The sequence below is a fragment of the Erpetoichthys calabaricus genome, chromosome 15 (assembly GCF_900747795.2).
Source record: "Erpetoichthys calabaricus chromosome 15, fErpCal1.3, whole genome shotgun sequence".
Classification (NCBI taxonomy): Eukaryota; Metazoa; Chordata; class Cladistia; order Polypteriformes; family Polypteridae; genus Erpetoichthys; species Erpetoichthys calabaricus.
In genome coordinates, this window is record NC_041408.2 from 17,153,294 (window position 1) to 17,170,808 (window position 17,515).

Below are 17,515 nucleotides of genomic sequence, written 5' to 3' on the forward strand. Positions count from 1 at the left end.
AAATATATTTCGAGAGGCAAATGTTCTGGCAGTTGCATTGTTCCTTCTCCTGTCTGAAGTAGTCTGTTCTCAATATTTCAGAAATCTCTGAATTTATGTTGATGAGCTGAGCATATAGTGCTGAACTCCACAACACAATCTCAAGAGCAGTAGAGTAACACATCCATCCATCCATTTTCCAACCCGCTGAATCCGAACACAGGGTCACGGGGGTCTGCTGGAGCCAATCCCAGCCAACACAGGGCACAAGGCAGGAGTAGAGTAACACATGAAAAGTAATTTGCGCTGAGTGGTCCGCTTACTTTTTAAGGTAACCAGTAACCTAACACACATCTTGAAGTAAAAGTAACTGCGTTATTATTATTATTCCAGCAGCACTGGGTGTAAGGCAAGAAGCACAGAAATTGGGTCCCTTGTTCAGCTCAGTCACACAGCCAAGCAGAAAAGGGTGTGCTGCATGCAATCTGGTTATAGAAACCTATAGATAAAGCATCATCTTGACCAAACAAATGTATAAAACACAACAAAATTCTCACAGGCATTATCCTTGTTTTCAGATTCACAGTGGCCAACGTTGACACTTAACTCTTTTTGTGTCCAGTTTTATGACACAGGAGTGTTTTGCCAAAGGGATCTCCAGGAGATTACTTGCACATGTAAACACGAATTAGAAAGAAACCAGGTTTCTGTCTTGAGTTATTCACCGTAACCCAATTAATGTGTGTGCATGTAAATGCACTGATTGTGGCTTATGCCTAGTTGAAAGTGTTTTTTTTTTTTTTTTTTTTTTTCAATTTTTGTATTATTCCATAATGTTAAAAAAATACAAATACATGAAAATTCCATCCTTACCAAAATACCATCTGGGGCAATCACTTTTCTGCCTCAGTCTATGTGTTGTCTGTGCACACACTAAACCATTAGGTGGGCACTGAACAAAACTAATTTTTTTAAAATTAATTTTATTGTAATCATTCCATACAAATAGATAATTTTTTACAAAAGATAGGATTGAAAACAAGTCGCCCCCCCACCCCTGAGAGAGAGAGCATGGCCAGCAGAGTAAAACTTAAGGCTTATAGACATACCTAAATTGATGAGTTTAATAGGGCAATAGAGATAAATCGGAGAAGAAAAAGAAATGTGGAGATAATTGCTTCCTTGGTGCATTAAGAACTTATTGTAAGATATTATTGATTAGATCCTGCCAGGTTTTGAAAAAATTCTGTACAGATCCTCTAACTGAATATTTGATTTTTTCCAATTTCAAATAATATAAAACATCGGTTTCCCACTGACTTAAAAGAGGAGAGTTAGGATTCTTCCAGTTTAGCAAAATAAGTCTGTGTGCCAAAAGTGTAGTGAATGCAATCACAGTTTGTTTGTCCTTCTCCACTTTAAACCCATGTGGAACAACCTTAAACACAGCTGTTAGTGGATTAGGAGGGATTGTGACACCAAGGCTGTCTGAAAGGCACTTAAAAATTTTGGTCCAAAATGATGTTAATTTGGTGCAGGCCCAGAGCATTTGACTCAGTGAGGCTGGGACTTGATTGCAGCATTCGTAGGTTGGATCTTACCCTGGAAACATTTTGGACAGTTTTAGGCGAGACAGATATGCTCGATATATAATTTTGAGTTGAATAATTGTATGCTTTGCGAATATGGAGCTCGAGTGAAGTCTCTGCATTGCTATTTTCCACTCCTTTTCTGATATATTGATTAAGAGATCTTTTTCCCATTGTCCTCTTGGATCTTTAAAAGGGAGGGACTGCAAGATAATTTTATATATTGCAGAGATGGTGTCTAAGTCGTTGAAATTGAGCAATATTTTTTCCGGCATGGAGGAGGGTGCAAGATGAGGAAAATCGGGTAGGTTCTGTTTAACAAAGTTCCTAATTTGAAGATAGTGAAAGAAATGTGTGGCTGGAAAGTTAAATTTGGAGTGTAATTGTTCATAGGATGCAAAGATGTTGTCTATATAAAGATTTCTAAGCAAATTAATCCCAAATCTTTTCCAGATATTAAAAACTGCAAATGTTTGCGAGGGTTGAAAGAGGTGGCTCTCTTGCAGAGGTGCCACAGATAAAAGATTCTCCATCTTAAAATGCTTTCTACATTGGTTACATATTCTGAGTGAGTGAAACACAATTGGGTTATTAGTATATTGCCGATAACTTGCATTTATTGGGGCACAAAGCAGGGAATATAAAGAAGTACTGCAGGATTTTACTTCCATTGCGGACCAGCCCAGTGTATGTTCATCTATTTCTATCCAGGTTTTTATAGCTTGTATGTTTGCTGCCCAGTAATAAAACTGAAAGTTGGGTAGAGCCATGCCACCTTCTGCCTTAGGTCTTTGTAGGGTCGCTCTTTGGATACATGGGTGTTTTGAGTTCCAAATAAATGAGGTTATTGTTGAATCTAATTGCTTAAAAATGATTTATCAACGTATATTGGAATGTTTTGAAATAAAAAGTAGCTTAGAAAGAATATTCATCTTAACGTTAATTCTTCCAGCTGGAGTGAGATGAAGGGTTGACCATCTATGCAAGTCTTGCTTAATTTTTTCCATACAGACGGCAAAATTGTGTTGATAAATAGCTTTATGTTTACTTGTGATGTTTACCCTTAGGTATTTAAACTGATCTGCGATGATAAAAGGGATGGTGTCCAATCTAATATTGTGTGCTTGAGAATTCACTGGAAAGAGCACACTTTTATTCAAATTAATTCTGAGACCAGAGATCTTTTGAAATTCTGTAAATGCTGTTAAGACTGCAGGCACAGAATTTTGTGGATCTGATATATACAGTACCATATCATCTGCACATAGAGAAATTTTCTGTTCCAGTCCTTCACTGAAAATCCCCTTTATCTGATAAGAATTTCGACAGTGGACCGCCGTGGTGCAAGGGGCAACTTTGTCTGGTACCACGTTCTATTTTAAAGTAGTCTGAACAAATGTTGTTAATACAAATTCAAGCTTCTGGATTGGTATATAGTAGTTTGATCCATGCACAAATGTTCGGGCCAAACCCAAATTTCTCTAATGTAGTGAAAAGGTATTTCCATTTAATCATGTCAAATGCTTTTTTTGCATCCAATGATAACAATATTTCTGAGGTGTTTGACTTTGCTGATGAGTATATTACATTAAACAGGCGTCGAAGATTAGAGGATAAGTTTGATCTTGTGATATTACCAAAGGCAGCACTTTCTCCATCCTTCTAGTTATGATTTTTGAGAGTATCTTAACATCATTATTCAGAAGTGAAATTGGTCTATATGATGCACACTGTGATAAGTCCTTATTTTGTTTAGGAAAGACGGTGATTAATGTTTGGCGAAAAGTTTGAGGTAGAATTTGATTGTCTTTAGCATCTGTAAATGTTGCTAATAGGAGGGGAGCTAGCTGAGTGGAGAATTTCTTATAAAATTATGCAGCGTAGCCATCAAAGTTTGCTGCTTTCCCGCCTTGAAGTGACTTTATAGCATCTAGTAATACTGATAGCGCCAGAGGTTTATCCAGTTCCTCCTCACTAAAAGCACCTATTTGTGGTATCTGTAATGTATCCAGAAATGCATTAGATTGTGTATTGTCTTCTTTAAACTCAGTAGAATATAAAGATTTACTGTATAGCAGTCTCTAAATGTTTGCATTATATTTTTATGGTCAATGATTTCATCTCCGTTCGTGTTGGTGATTACTGGGATTGCATTGCAAACTTCTTGCTTGTGGATTTGTTGAGCTAAAAGCTTATTAGCTTTCTCTCCATATTTATAGTAATGATGCCTGGATTTATAAATTAGTTGTTCAGTTTCTTTAGTTGTCAAGAGGTTGAGTTCTGAAAGCAGAGCCTGCCTTTTCCTATGTAGAGCCTCGCTTGGAAACCTGGCATGTTCTTCATTTACTCAAGTAATTTCATTTTTTAGCTCTGATACTTTCTTGGTTTCTAATTTATTCCTGTAGGAAAAATAAAAAATAATCTGTCCTCTTAAGAAGGCCTTTAAAGTTTCCCAGAGTATTCCTGCAGAAACCTCTGAAGGTGTATTTGTCTCTAGGAAAAAACTGATTTGTTTGGATATAAATTCAGTAAAGTTCTCGTCTGCTAATAGAAGTGGGTTAAGGCGCCATCTGCGAGGTGAGTGTGTGGGGCATTGTGACTTTAATTTTTACAAAGGTCACAGAGACTTTAGTCCAAATTAACAGAGAATGTCTACAACTTATTATGAGGTTCATTTGAGTGTTCCGACCCCCACTGTAGCATCCTAGTGATTATGCAAAATGGCATCATACAGTGATTTATATGTGTTTTAAACAATGGTAAATGAGAATTAATTTATTGTGGTGTTAAGAATTAGATGCCTTTGTGCAACAGCTGGATTTTCAATTTTTGACATGCATCAGTGTTAATAATAATAGTAAGTTTTATTTATGTAGCGCCTTTCATACACTCAAGGACACTTTACAATTCAATACACACATTAACAAAACAGTAGATATTACATACACGAAAAAGAATACTCATTGAAAAGATGTGTTTTTAACAGAAGTTTGAAGTTAATAATAGATTTTTCCTCGCGAAGGCTGAGAGGGAGAGAATTCCAAATTTTAGGGGCTATCCCTCTGAAAGCTCTGCCACCCATAGTTACTAACCTATATTTAGGTACAGCGAGTAACTTAGTGTCCGATGATCGTAATGCAGGAGTGTAAGGAAGCAGCAGTTCAGGCAGATAATGATGGGCTAACCCATGAAGGGCTTTAAAGATGAGAAGAATAATTCTGTATTTGATTCTTGAAGAAACTGGTAACCAATGTAAATCATAGAGGACAGGAGTGATGTGAGCAGATTTTTTAGTGTTGGTAAGTAAACGAGCAGCAGAATTCTGAACATATTGTAATCTATTGATATATTTAGTCGGGAGGCCATAAAACAAAGCACTGCAATAGTCCAGACGGGTAGTGATGAAAGCATGAATGAATGTTTCAGTATCTTTCACACTGAGGAAAGAATGCAGATGAGCAATGTTGCGAAGATGAAAAAAAGGCTCTCTGTACTATTGAGCTAACGTGTGATTGATTAAGAAGCTTCGGTGGCTGGTGGAGGTGTGTCTCTGAGATGAGATAAGAAACTCACACATTCCTACCTAGAGCAAATAGATGACAACACAGCACACTTTTAGGACTTCTTGAAGCAGTGTTCGGGATTTATTTGAAGAGGGCAGTTAGCTTATGTTAAAATCTGGCATACGGCTCATTGAGCAGAGGAAAGAAAAAAAAGGAGTGGTCGTTCTCCACACATGTGCTGCACACACCTAATGAAACACCAGCTCCTGGTTAGGCAGGCAAAACCTACATAAGCCCTCCAGAGCACAGATAGAGGACTACAACAGGGCTTGGCTTTTATTGTGGGGTTCTGGGTTATTTATTTGCAAGTCATCTTGACAAGGAAAATTGGAAAACTAAATTGCATGTCTCTCTTACTGTGGTGGGCATTTGTAGTCAGTCCTGTTTTGATAGTGGATCTCTAATAAGTATTCTGTCCCTTCTTAGTTCAATTGGTGTCTTTCCACTCCTTTATAGAGGGTTTTGAGTGCTGTAGATTTTGAATCTACCATTAGTAGTTGTACTTAAGCCTTATTTTAATTTATTATTTTTGCTTTTACTGTTATTGCCATCATAGTTTTGGCTGGCATCATTTTATCCTCTGGTTGCTAGGGTCAACTTTACATCTTTATAAACATGTCTTTTTTTAGGCCATGAACTTTGTCCAGTTACTTGTAATTAAAAGTCCCTCGGAAACCTCATTTTCTTATCCAAACTGATGGATACCAAATCAAAGCTTTTTTGCGTAGTTCTTTGTGAATGACTTATGAATGCTTTTTTTTTTTAAATTTTTTATTATAGCATTGCCTGTACTTTTATGACTTTAAGTTTTGGTCACGGGATCAACAATATATGCTAAATTTGATTTACAAAGTGCATATGACTTTATTAGTATCTGGGATGGTTGCAAATGGAAAATCATATTTAATACCAGAACTGAACACAAGTACAGTACATGGTGATAACTTGTGGACTGCCAAAAGCACCAGTGGTTTCTCATTCATTTGGAAACAATGATTTCAAAGATATCTTAGGAGAGTTTGTTTTGGTGTACAGGTGCTAGTCATAAAATTAGAATATCATGACAAAGTTGATTTATTTCAGTAATTCCATTCAAAAAGTGAAACTTGTATATTTGATTCATTCATTACACACAGACTGATGTTTAATCAAATGATTATTTCTTTTAATGTTGATGATTATAACTGACAACTAATGAAAGTCCCAAATTCAGTATCTCGGAAAATTAGAATATTGTGAAAAGGTTCAACATTGAAGACACCTGGTGCCACACTCTAATCAGCTAATTAACTCAAAACACATTAAATGGTCTCTCAGTCTAGTTCTGTAGGCTACACAATCATGGGGAAGACTGCTGACTTGACAGTTGTCCAAAAGACGACCATTGACACCTTGCACAAGGAGGGCTAGACACAAAAGGTCATTGCTAAAGAGGCTGGCTGTTCACAGAGCTCTGTGTCCAAGCACATTAATAGAGAGGCGAAGGGAAGGACAAGATGTGGCATAAAAAAGTGGACAAGCAATAGGGATAACCGCACCCTGGAGAGGATTGTGAAACAAAACCCATTCAAAAATGTGGGGGAGATTCACAAAGAGTGGACTGCAGCTGGAGTCAGTGCTTCAAGAACCACCAGGCACAGACGTATGCAAGACATGGGTTTCAGCTGTCGCATTCCTTGTGTCAAGCCACTCTTGAACAAGAGACAGCGTCAGAAGCGTCTCGCCTTTGGACTGCTGCAGAGTGGTCCAAAGCTATGTTCTCTGATGAAAGTAAATTTTGCATTTTTTTTTTGGAAATCAAGGTCCCAGAGTCTGTAGGAAGAGAGGAGAGGCACAGAATCCACGTTGCGTGAGGTCCAGTGTAAAGTTTCCATAGTCAGTGATGGTTTGTGGTGCCATGTCATCTGCTGGTGTTAGTCCATTGTGTTTTCTGAGGTCCAAGGTCAACGCAGCAGTCTACCAGGAAGTTTTAGAGCACTTCATGCTTCCTGCTGCGGACAAACTTTATGGAGATGCAGATTTCATTTTCCAACAGGACCTGGCACCTGCACACAGTGCCAAAGCTACCAGTACCTGGTTTAAGGACCCTGGTATCCCTGTTCTTGATTGGCCAGCAAACTCGCCTGACCTTAACCCCATAGAAAATCTATGGGGTATTGTGAAGAGGAAGATGCAATACGCCAGAGCCAACAATTCAGAAGAGCTGAAGGCCACTATCAGAGCAACATGGGCTCTCATAACACCTGAGCAGTGCCACAGACTGATCGACTCCATGCCACGCCGCATTGCTGCAGTAATCCAGGACAAAGGAGCCCCAACTAAATATTGAGTGCTGTACACGCTCATACTTTTCATGTTCATACAATTCAATTGGCCAACATTTCTAAAAATCCTTTTTTTGCATTGGTCTTAATTGATATTCTAATTTTCTGAGATACTGAATTTGGGACTTTCATTAGTTGTCAGTTATAATCATCAACATTAAAAGAAATTAAAATTTGAAATACATCAGTCTGTGTGTAATGAATGAATCTAATATACAAGTTTCACTTTTTGAATGGAATTACTGAAATAAATCAACTTTGTCATGATATTCTAATTTTATGACGAGCACCTGTATATAGGTGACATTTTATTTTTTTCCTCTGAATTTAAAGATACACACTTAAAATATCTGAGAACTTTAACTTGTCTAAGTGAAACCAGCATTTTACTACATTAGAAAAATGCCATTTTCTAGTTTTGGGTTCACACTTTAATCTAGGTCTTAGTATGGACAAAACTGTTAAACAGTTCCAATGTTTTATCAGTTTTTTGTTTTTTAGTCAATTAGTGCTTTGTAAATATTTTAATATAATGGTTGCCTGAATCACTGCTCTCACTCATAAGTTTTCTTATAGATTTTAGTGGCCCATCAATGCTCAGCAGCAAATAAAAAAGAGCATTTACTATTGCAATTCATAGACATCCAGATGTAACCCTGCAACTTGAATTGGAAGTGGACGCCACAAGTATTGGGAGTAGGTGCTTTGGTTCTTTTGCAACGATTCCCTGATACAGATAGATCACATCCATGTGCCTTTTATTCTAGAAAATTGACTCCTACTGAGCAACATTGTCATGTCAGAAAATGAGAATTGTTAGGCGTTAAATAAATTCTTGAAAAATAGAGGCATTGGCTAAGAAGAAGTATACATTAATTTAAAAGCTTTACAAATCTCAAGAACCTAGTATATTTAAAAACAGCTAAAAGACTGAATTTTGATGAGCTCATTGGGCTATTGTCTTATTCGTTTTAATTTTGTAATTTCTTACTTGGCAAGATATAAAAATCTTTAATCTGATGCTTATCACGTCAGTTTCATTCACAGGAACTGGGAACTGAGCCTGAAATTATACTCCCTGCAGAAAAATGTATTGTGTATATGGACTTATATGGATAGAACACCAGTTGATTTGCTGGACCAAATTAATTCAACTGATGTTACACCCCCATGTAATCTATCTCTTGAAGTATTGGACCGGACCCACATATCTATGATTTCTGCTCCTTCTGGAGTTAAACGCACAAATGGATGCTTAGAATTACATTTGTAGTGGCCCGCCTAGACTAAAGTTATTAGATTTTTTTCTGCCTGAAAGGTGTGCTCTAGAAATAAAATCTGTCTCTAGTCTTGCCCTTTGATTCACTGTAACTGTTAACCCCACTGTGTAGACTCCTGGAGTAGATCTGTTTGAATTTCCTTACAGACACACCATCAAAAGTCATTGTGGACTGATTTTCAAAAATTGCTAATTTTATTCTATTAAAAAACTTTAATCTCTTGAACACTTTTTTGTAACCCTTTTTAAAGAATGTGCCTGTTTACACGGCATTCCTAAGTCCATTGTTTCTGACACAGGTTCTTCGCTCATGTTTTTCACGATATTTTTGTTCCTGATTTGATGTTCAGATAAATATAGCTTCTGGGTATCACAAAGAAGCGAATGGACAAAGTAAAAAACATAAATCAAAAAAGTCCTTGAAAAATTACCTAAGATATACTATAAACTTGTTCCAGTGTAATTGATCCGATCTTTTGAATTTCACCGAGATACATGGAAATATACTTTACACTCCTGCCACAGTTTTATCAGTTTATCCACATTTGAATGTTTACATGATTAAACCCCAAAGCATTTGATATTAGTATGGCTAACTTATCTGTCTCTTTGAATATCTAAAACAAAAATAGTCACTGATTTGAGAAAATGTTGACGACTGTTGCCTCGTCCAAGCATTTTGCCAATTGTAGCCACTGATTGTCTGTGGATTTTAAGATGGGTAAAAAGTTGTTTCTGTACAAAAGATATCCATCTAAATGTTTCATCTCATAATCAATTGGACCTTATAAACATCTGAAAAATATTTGTCTAGTTTTTCAGAAGTTGGCCGGAACCAGTCATTTCCCAGTACACCCCACTTTAAATGTGTTCAGTTTTTGCATCTCATTTGCATCATTCTAACTAACACCTGTCTGATGAAGGTCAATATAAATGTGGAGTCCAAAGTTTAGTCTGTTTTCTACTTCAATCTACCCATTATACCATTTATTATAGTTGAAGGTACTCTTTAGAAACCAGTGGAGTGCTCTTGTCTTATGTAGCTCTCTTTAGTGTCTTACAGTTGTAAAACACAATTAGAAACTATTCCCAAAGTTTTCCATTACTGATGCTTGATCCTAAAATTACAAATTCTATACACTGTATGGCAAGGAATAGACACTTAAGAAAAGCTTGTAAATTGATTACTTGAAGATTTACTAAAAGAGGTACATACAGCACAGTATGACAAGTAAGAAAATTAGAAATTTAATTCTGGAAGGGAAACAGCTGCTGCCACTACATCTCACTAAATTATTAATCAAAGGGTGCATTCTTGCTTCTGTTTTATTCTGTAGTGCCTTTTCACAGTTTCTCCTAAAACAAACATCTTTCCCTCATCTTATGCACACTAACATATCACAGTCTTTGACTGGTTACCCTTGCCGACTGAAAAAATAAAAAACATTGTGCATGTTATAACCTAGCTAATTGTAATTAAGTGAAGGACATTACAGAGTAAGTAAGTAATCAGCTGCATAGAATAAGAGATCAGAGAATGGCTCTGTAGGATCATAGTTACCGTTCTTTGCTTAACAGCTTAATATTTTAGAAGTGAACAGCACATTGATAAATATCCATATATCCATTTTTTCTCATTCTTTTTTTCCATTACAGGGAGCCCGGAGCCTTTTCTAGCACCACTTAGTTTAAATCCTAGATAGTGTACAACTCCACATCCCTTATGCACAGAGTTGTGCATGTTTTATTTTACAGCAATGTACCACATCTACGTAATAAATTAACTAGTAATGAATTGCAAAAGTTGTTGCTTGTTAAATCTTTAACAGACTATCAGTATTAAATTGTGATGTTTGCACAGTATGGAGTGCAAAAAAAAACACTTTCCCAAGTTGCTTGCATGAAGACACTTGATGGCCAAAGTATGTGACTCAATCAGAACAGCTTCCTCACTGTTACACATCATTTGTAAAATCCACCTAACAATATGCTTAAGAGTTTTCTAAATGAAGCTTGAAACATCATGACTTAAGGTCATAGCAAGCTTTCCTTCATCGATTATGTAAAGAACTTTGAGCTACTTTTTTGTATGAAAATGTGCTATACTGTATAAATAAATGTTGTTGATTAAAAAGTTACCCATTGACTAGAAGTTGCAGATGAAATTGTTAAGTTAACTAAGACCAGTACATTGCATTTAGAGTAATATATTATTTAACAATTGCTGGGATACTGCATCATCTTAATTTATTAAAAAAAAAAAGTATATACCATATATACTAATAAAGCAGTGCACGTAGTTCCCTTTGCCCATTGGTCACTACTTGATGTCTGTGTATAGCTGCAGTCTACCTGTTGATGAATTATTTAAAATTATTACTCTTGGATCCTGTCTTCTTTTTCCTGATTTTTTTTTTAGTATACAGTGGTGCCTCACACAACGAACTTAATTCGTTCCAGGAGCAAGTTTGTTATTGCGAAAAGTTCGTTATGTGAAACGCGTTTTCCCATAACAATACATGTTAAAAAAAATAATTCGTTCTGTAGCATAAAATATGCTAAGATGACATAAAAAAAGATAAATTTTTTGTTATTATTTTTATTTAGATACATCTAAAAACATAATTTTTTTTTAAAAAAACACACATTTTTTTAATTTTAAGACAGACTAAGTAGAGTCTACCGAATCTTGCACATCTTCATCCATTTTCTGCTTTTTGGCCGATGGTTTCATGAAAAACCTGTCCAAAGTCGTTTGTTTTTCTCTTTTCTTCAACATCTGCCGGAAATAACGGACAAGAGTATCGGAGTAAAGATCGTTGATCCTGTTTGCTTCAGCTGAATCCGGATAGTGGGCATTGGTAAACTCCTGAACTGCTTTCCATTTGACCAGGATGTTCTTGATGTCAGCAGTTGGGATTGGTTGATTGTTTGATTGTTGCTCCTCGTTATCAGATGACGCTTCCCTTTGAGCATTGTCCTGTTGCTGGACCAGAAGTGCTTGGAGCTCTTCAGTTGTCAGCTCTTCTTCATGTTCCTCAATAAGCTCCTCTACATCCTCTTCCTCTACCTCTAATTCCAACCTTTGTGCCACTGTGATGATGTCCTTCACCACTTCTGTGTCATCAACTACTGCTTCTTCCTGGGTCCACGAAGGCACAAGCATCTTCCAAGCAGAAATGAGGGTCCTTTGTGACACTTCTTCCCAGGCCTTCTGTATAAGTCGTATTGCCATAAGGACATCAAATTTCTCCTTCCAAAACTTTCGGACAGTCATATTGTCTCCACCAAACTCGCATTCTTCAAACACCTTATTAAAGAGGGCTCTAGTGTAGAGTTTTTTAAAGTTCGCAATAACTTGCTGATCCATTGGCTGAAGAATGGATGTGGTGTTTGGTGGCAAATACTGCACCTTGATAAAAGGATAATTTTCCTGCAATATTTCCTCTAGGTCTTTTGAGTGAGAAGGGGCATTGTCAAGTATCAGAAGGGCTTTGAGCGGCAGTTCTTTTTCCAGCAAGAATTTCTTCACGGCAGGAGCAAAGGTTTCCAGAATCCATTCGTTGAAGATAACTTGGGTCACCCAGGCTTTTTGATTGGACTTCCAATGGACGGGCAGTTTGGACTTAATAACGTTATTTTTCTTGAAAATTCTGGGATTTTCAGAGTGATAAACCAATAGAGGTTTGATCTTGAGGTCTCCGCTGGCATTAGACGAAAACATAAGGGTAAGTCTGTTCTTCATGGCTTTGTGTCCTGGCAATTTCTTCTCCTCTTTTGTAATGAAGGTTCTGCTCGGCATTCTTTTCCAGAAAAGACCCGTTTCATCGGCATTGAACACTTGTTGTGGGCAGTATCCTTCATCCTTAATACATTTTTGAAAGTTAATAGAGAACTTTTCTGCTTCTTTCTTGTCAGCACTGCCAGCCTCACCATGCATAGTAACGCTGTGGATTCCACACCTTTTCTTAAATCTAAAAAACCACCCCCTGCTGGCTTTGAATTCTTCTTCATTATCTTGATTGCTGCTACTTCCAGGGACGTTTTTCTTTAGATCGTCATGAATTCTCTTGGCTTTGTGACAGATAATATCTTGGGTTGTTACGTCACCTTTCACCTGCCTGTCCTTAATCCAAATCGCTAATAGCCTCTCCATTTCCTCGTGGATTGAAGACCTATGTTTTTCATGAAATAGTTTTGATACTCCTTTGGCTACTTTGGCTGATTTGATTGCATCCTTATTTGTCAAAATGGTGAAAATGGTGGTCTTGCAGAGGCCAAACTCTTTGACGAGGTCACACTGTTTTACCCCACATTCACTCCTTCTAATTATTTCCTGTTTCATTTCAACAGAAATCACCTTCCTGCTTTTTTTAGAAGCCATGATATAAAAAAAATATTGAGTTTAACTTAAAAGGACGACTGCCGTGATACGTGCGTGATTTAATTCGTAATGAAGAAAGATTGCCGCGATACGTGCTTAAGTTAAGCGCAGTAACTAACGACTGCCTGCAGTGCCTGCGCGGAAGGATGCAATACATCGGCAGCGATCGTGGAAGCTCGGGCGAAGCAGTCGTGGAAGCTCGGGCAAAGCGGTCGTGGAAGCTCGGGCAAAGCGGTCGTGGAAGCTCGGGCGACTTCGTTGTGTGAAACGAAGTTCGTTGTATGAATCATGAAATGAAGTTCGTTGTGTGCAGCGTTCGCTGTGCGAGGCGTTCTTTATGCGAGGCACCACTGTATATGTCTCTCTTTTCAGTTTCTTGACTCTGATAGAGCTATCTTTTTTTTCATTCAATCTAGAATCATCTTCAGAGGTTTTCAAGCTTTGCATACTGTTTATAAGTTGTGTTCTTTTTCTATTCACTTACAAGTAAACCTCGTGTTTCGCTAGCGAATCGGAAATCCTAGAATGGCAATCCGTTTCTGTTCCGTCTGATATGTGGATGGATGACATATCATGGGGTGCGTCTGGGGAAATGTCATTTAATCCAATAGGCATATCTGTACTAAAGCGGTTTCGTTTTGTGGAGATGTGAGTCTGTTGCCTTCGCTGACACCGACCGCTTGAACAGGTTGTGTTGTTTGGGGGCCACCTACTGACTCTGGGAGACCGCTGCGTCTGACTGTGGGGCGAGTGCCACAGCGCAATATGCGCCTCGGTGGGAAGCCGCTGCGTGAAGACATATCATGGAGGGTATATGCGGTGGTGTGGGCGGTCGCGTCCGGGAGGCCTACAACCTGGCGTGCACGCTTTACCTGAGGTGTAGTTCACAGGTCGTAGTCTCGTTTCTGTGTCTTCTTTGGTTTGAGACGCGACTCCTTTCGCAAGCGCGTTGTAGGCGTGCGCGTTGTCACAGCATGGACGTTTGGTTTGAGCTGTGACTCCTTTCGCAAGCGCGTTGTAGGCGCGCACGTTGTCACAGTTGGTGTGTGCCGTGACTCCTTTCGCAAGCGCGTTGTAGGCGCGCGCGTTGTCACAGCATGGACCTTTGGTTTGAGCCGTGACTCCTTTCGCAAGCGCGTTGTCACAGTTGGTGTGTGCCGTGACTCCTTTCGCAAGCGCGTTGTCACAGTTGGTGTGTGCCGTGACTCCTTTCGCAAGCGCGTTGTAGGCGCGCGCGCGCATGACATCCAGTTTCCAACCTTCTCGTTTATGTGTTTTCTGTGCAGTGCAGCAGTGCGCGTGCGCCTCGATGTGCCCAGCTCCCAGAGCCCTGCGTCCATATCCGGTTTACAACCTTCGGTTAGTAGGATGGATTGTTCCTACACACAAACCTTTGTATGTTTTCCAAGACTGAACTGATTAACATTATATTCCACATTGATGTCATAATGGTTTTTTTGGTGCTTCCTGTTCATATATAAGTACTATGTTTTAAAGCTCTTGTCTGGTGTTAAATGCATTTTTAGCTACCTCAGTTCATACTTTAATCCTGTCTTTTATCATTCATAGCCTGAAATGAACAAACCTACAGCAAGTGGTAACATTTCTTCACCTCCTTAGGTGACGAGGCTCAATATTCTTGGTAGTTTGGTGTTCCAGAATGGGTTACACCCAGAAAGTTTTTGCCTACAAAGTTTGTTTGTGGATTACCAGTCTATAATAAAATTGTTCAATACAATCAAAAAGAAGTTTTTGTAATGCATGTGTTTGCCCATTGCCCTTCATTCTTATAATATACTCTTAATGATATTGTAATTACTGTTTTGGATTTTATTTCATTGAGCCTCGTTTTTGATGGTATATGCTGTTATATTTATTGTCTGACATAACCTTTACTAGTTATTGAAAAAATACACGCAAGAAACTTGTACTTTGTACACATAATAAACTTGAACTTGTAACTGATATAACTGTATCATATCCCAAATGATGTATTTTTCTATTCTCCAATTAAATTTGACTGAGAAAGAGATCACTTGAAAAGCAGTGCAGAAATGTGCCAAGGATTTGGTCTAAACAGTACTCCCTGACCTGTGTCCTGCAAGATCAATTTCTGACATCAGTACAGAGTGTTGTTCAAGTACAGGGTGAAGGTTACAGCATCCCGTGACTTTTGAGCACACAAACAGCGATTCACGCTACATCACAGCCAAGTTTAAGGGCCTTTGCTCTTTTTTTTTTAACTGGATTTATCATCATCTGGCGAAATCTGTAGTGCGTGAGAGCAGAGATTGGTGAACAATGACCTGCAACAGAGCAGCCACCTGATTGCATTGCCTTTTCTCGTGATATTCCAATGCTCATTAAACATCACAGTGATAGAAGCATGTGGAGACAAGACATAGGGAAAAGGGTGCAAGTACTTGTGGAAGCAAAAAAAAAAAATAACTTAAAAAGTCTGAAATATGTTTTGAAGAGCAAGCGATAAAGTGTGTGACCATTTAGTGAGCGCTTACTGCTCTTTGCTGTCTCCAGGCCCCTCTTAAAGAGCTTTCTCCAGTTTAGTGTATTTTTTTTAAAAATTCAGAAAGTGATATTTTAAGTGACACATTATGGCAGGGTGCCTGCTTTTCACAGCGTGATTTTCTTCATGGCGCCCTCTCTAGCTTCCTTGCATGGTGACAATAAAACACAGTCCAGAGGTAGAATAAATTGCTGTTCAACACAGACACTGCTCCTGGAGTTCGTAGAGGCTCGGCCGCTGTCACAGGAACTGCTGAGCTGTATAATTGGAGTCATTTCCGCAAAGTCTCCAAAACTCCTGTGTTCCACTTGAAATGACAGTACTGTGTGCACCCCCTCCTCCTTCTCCCCCCGCAGAGTGAGCAATTGAGGGCTGGCCACTCTGCCATCAAAATGTTAATTCACATCCTGCGCGCGATTAAAAGCTTTAAACAAGCTGGGGGCATTTAGGTACAAAGCTGACAAAGATGGGAGGAGTAAAAGCGACATGTCACTTCAGGGATTAAGAAGGGGAAGCAGTTCCTCGACCCTAGCGGGGTTGCACCTTGGGGGTCCAAGAAAGTGAGTGAGTGAGTTTGGGAGAAGAAATGTTTCTCTACACAGTTTACTTGAATAAGGAAGGACAGGGGGTGGGGGGGGGGGTGTTTGATCCTCAAATTAAAATTCAAACTTTGCTTTTAACCCCCTGCAAGTTACTGTAGTACTAGTAAAAGTGATTCACTGCCATTAACTGAAAATTGCTGCCTTTTAGGTCAAATTTACAGAGAGGTGTTGTCTGCTGCCTTTTTTGAATTGTTCAGCATCTCACCCCTGCCATTGCAACCCCACATCTGAATAGCTGATATTTGCGTTTCAGTCTCATTCTTACATTGTGAAGAATTCTCATTGCACAGGACGACTACAAAATAAGGGAAAGATTAGACCTTATGAATTGACAACTTTTTTTTTTTTTAAATGAGTGTAATTGTCAACAAGTGCCATCAGAAGAGCCTACCTAGCCTTAGAGGGTATAGCAGAAAGGATTCTATTTGGACAATGCTGGCTACATCCAAATGTTGCTTTCTCCATGTCTGACCTACAGTATCAGGTCTTGGCATGTTAACCAATGAATATTTTGACAGTCATGTCTAAGTCCACTCATTCTAAATACGGTAGATTCAGTTTTTGACTGCAAAATAGGTCACCACTGACTTACTGTCTGTGGTGAAATAAGCTGAAGTATTCCCCGCCACAAAGTGAATTCACGGTTTATCAGTTTAGTTCTATAATTCAGCCCTTACATCATTCTGTTTTGCATCCCTCATAGTGTCTGCTTCAAGAAGCATGTGTCCTTCAACTTATCAGGATGCCTGGTTCCATCAGAAGTGCCTGCAGAGCAAGTCACCCTTAGACACCTAATTTGTCAGCATCTCCCTTGAGAAGCAATGCATTTTCTAACTACTCTAAACAGAGTCTTGCAGGACATTTCTTAGAACAAGTAATGACAGAATGAGGGGAAGCGCATTTTAGAGTTGGCTCGACCATGAAAGAAGGCTGCAGGACTATACCGCTCATGAAAAGTCTGAAGACACATGCTCATTTTCTAAAACTCCTGTCAGGTATCTGAGACAAAGGTGGTGTAATAAAAGGGGACTAGTGGGATGATACTGAAGTTAGAATGTAAAAGATGAAGTCTTGCTCAATATTTCGGAGGCCTAACGACCCACATATTATTTTAGATGACTAACCCTTTAAAATAGGGCCCAGGGCTTCAGTAGAAATAATAATAATAATTTTTTGCATTTATATAGCGCTTTTCTCACTACTCAAAGCACTCAGCAATTGCAGGTTATGGGCCTTGCTCAAGGGCCCAGCAGAGCAGAGTCCCTATTGGC

The 17,515-nt window shown here is 38.6% G+C and overlaps 1 protein-coding gene across 1 annotated transcript in view; it reads left to right on the top strand.

Moving 5' to 3' along the window:
- camkmt (calmodulin-lysine N-methyltransferase) overlaps positions 1–17,515 on the top strand; it is a 413,773-nt gene that overhangs the window by 229,005 nt on the left and 167,253 nt on the right. The window lies entirely within an intron of this gene.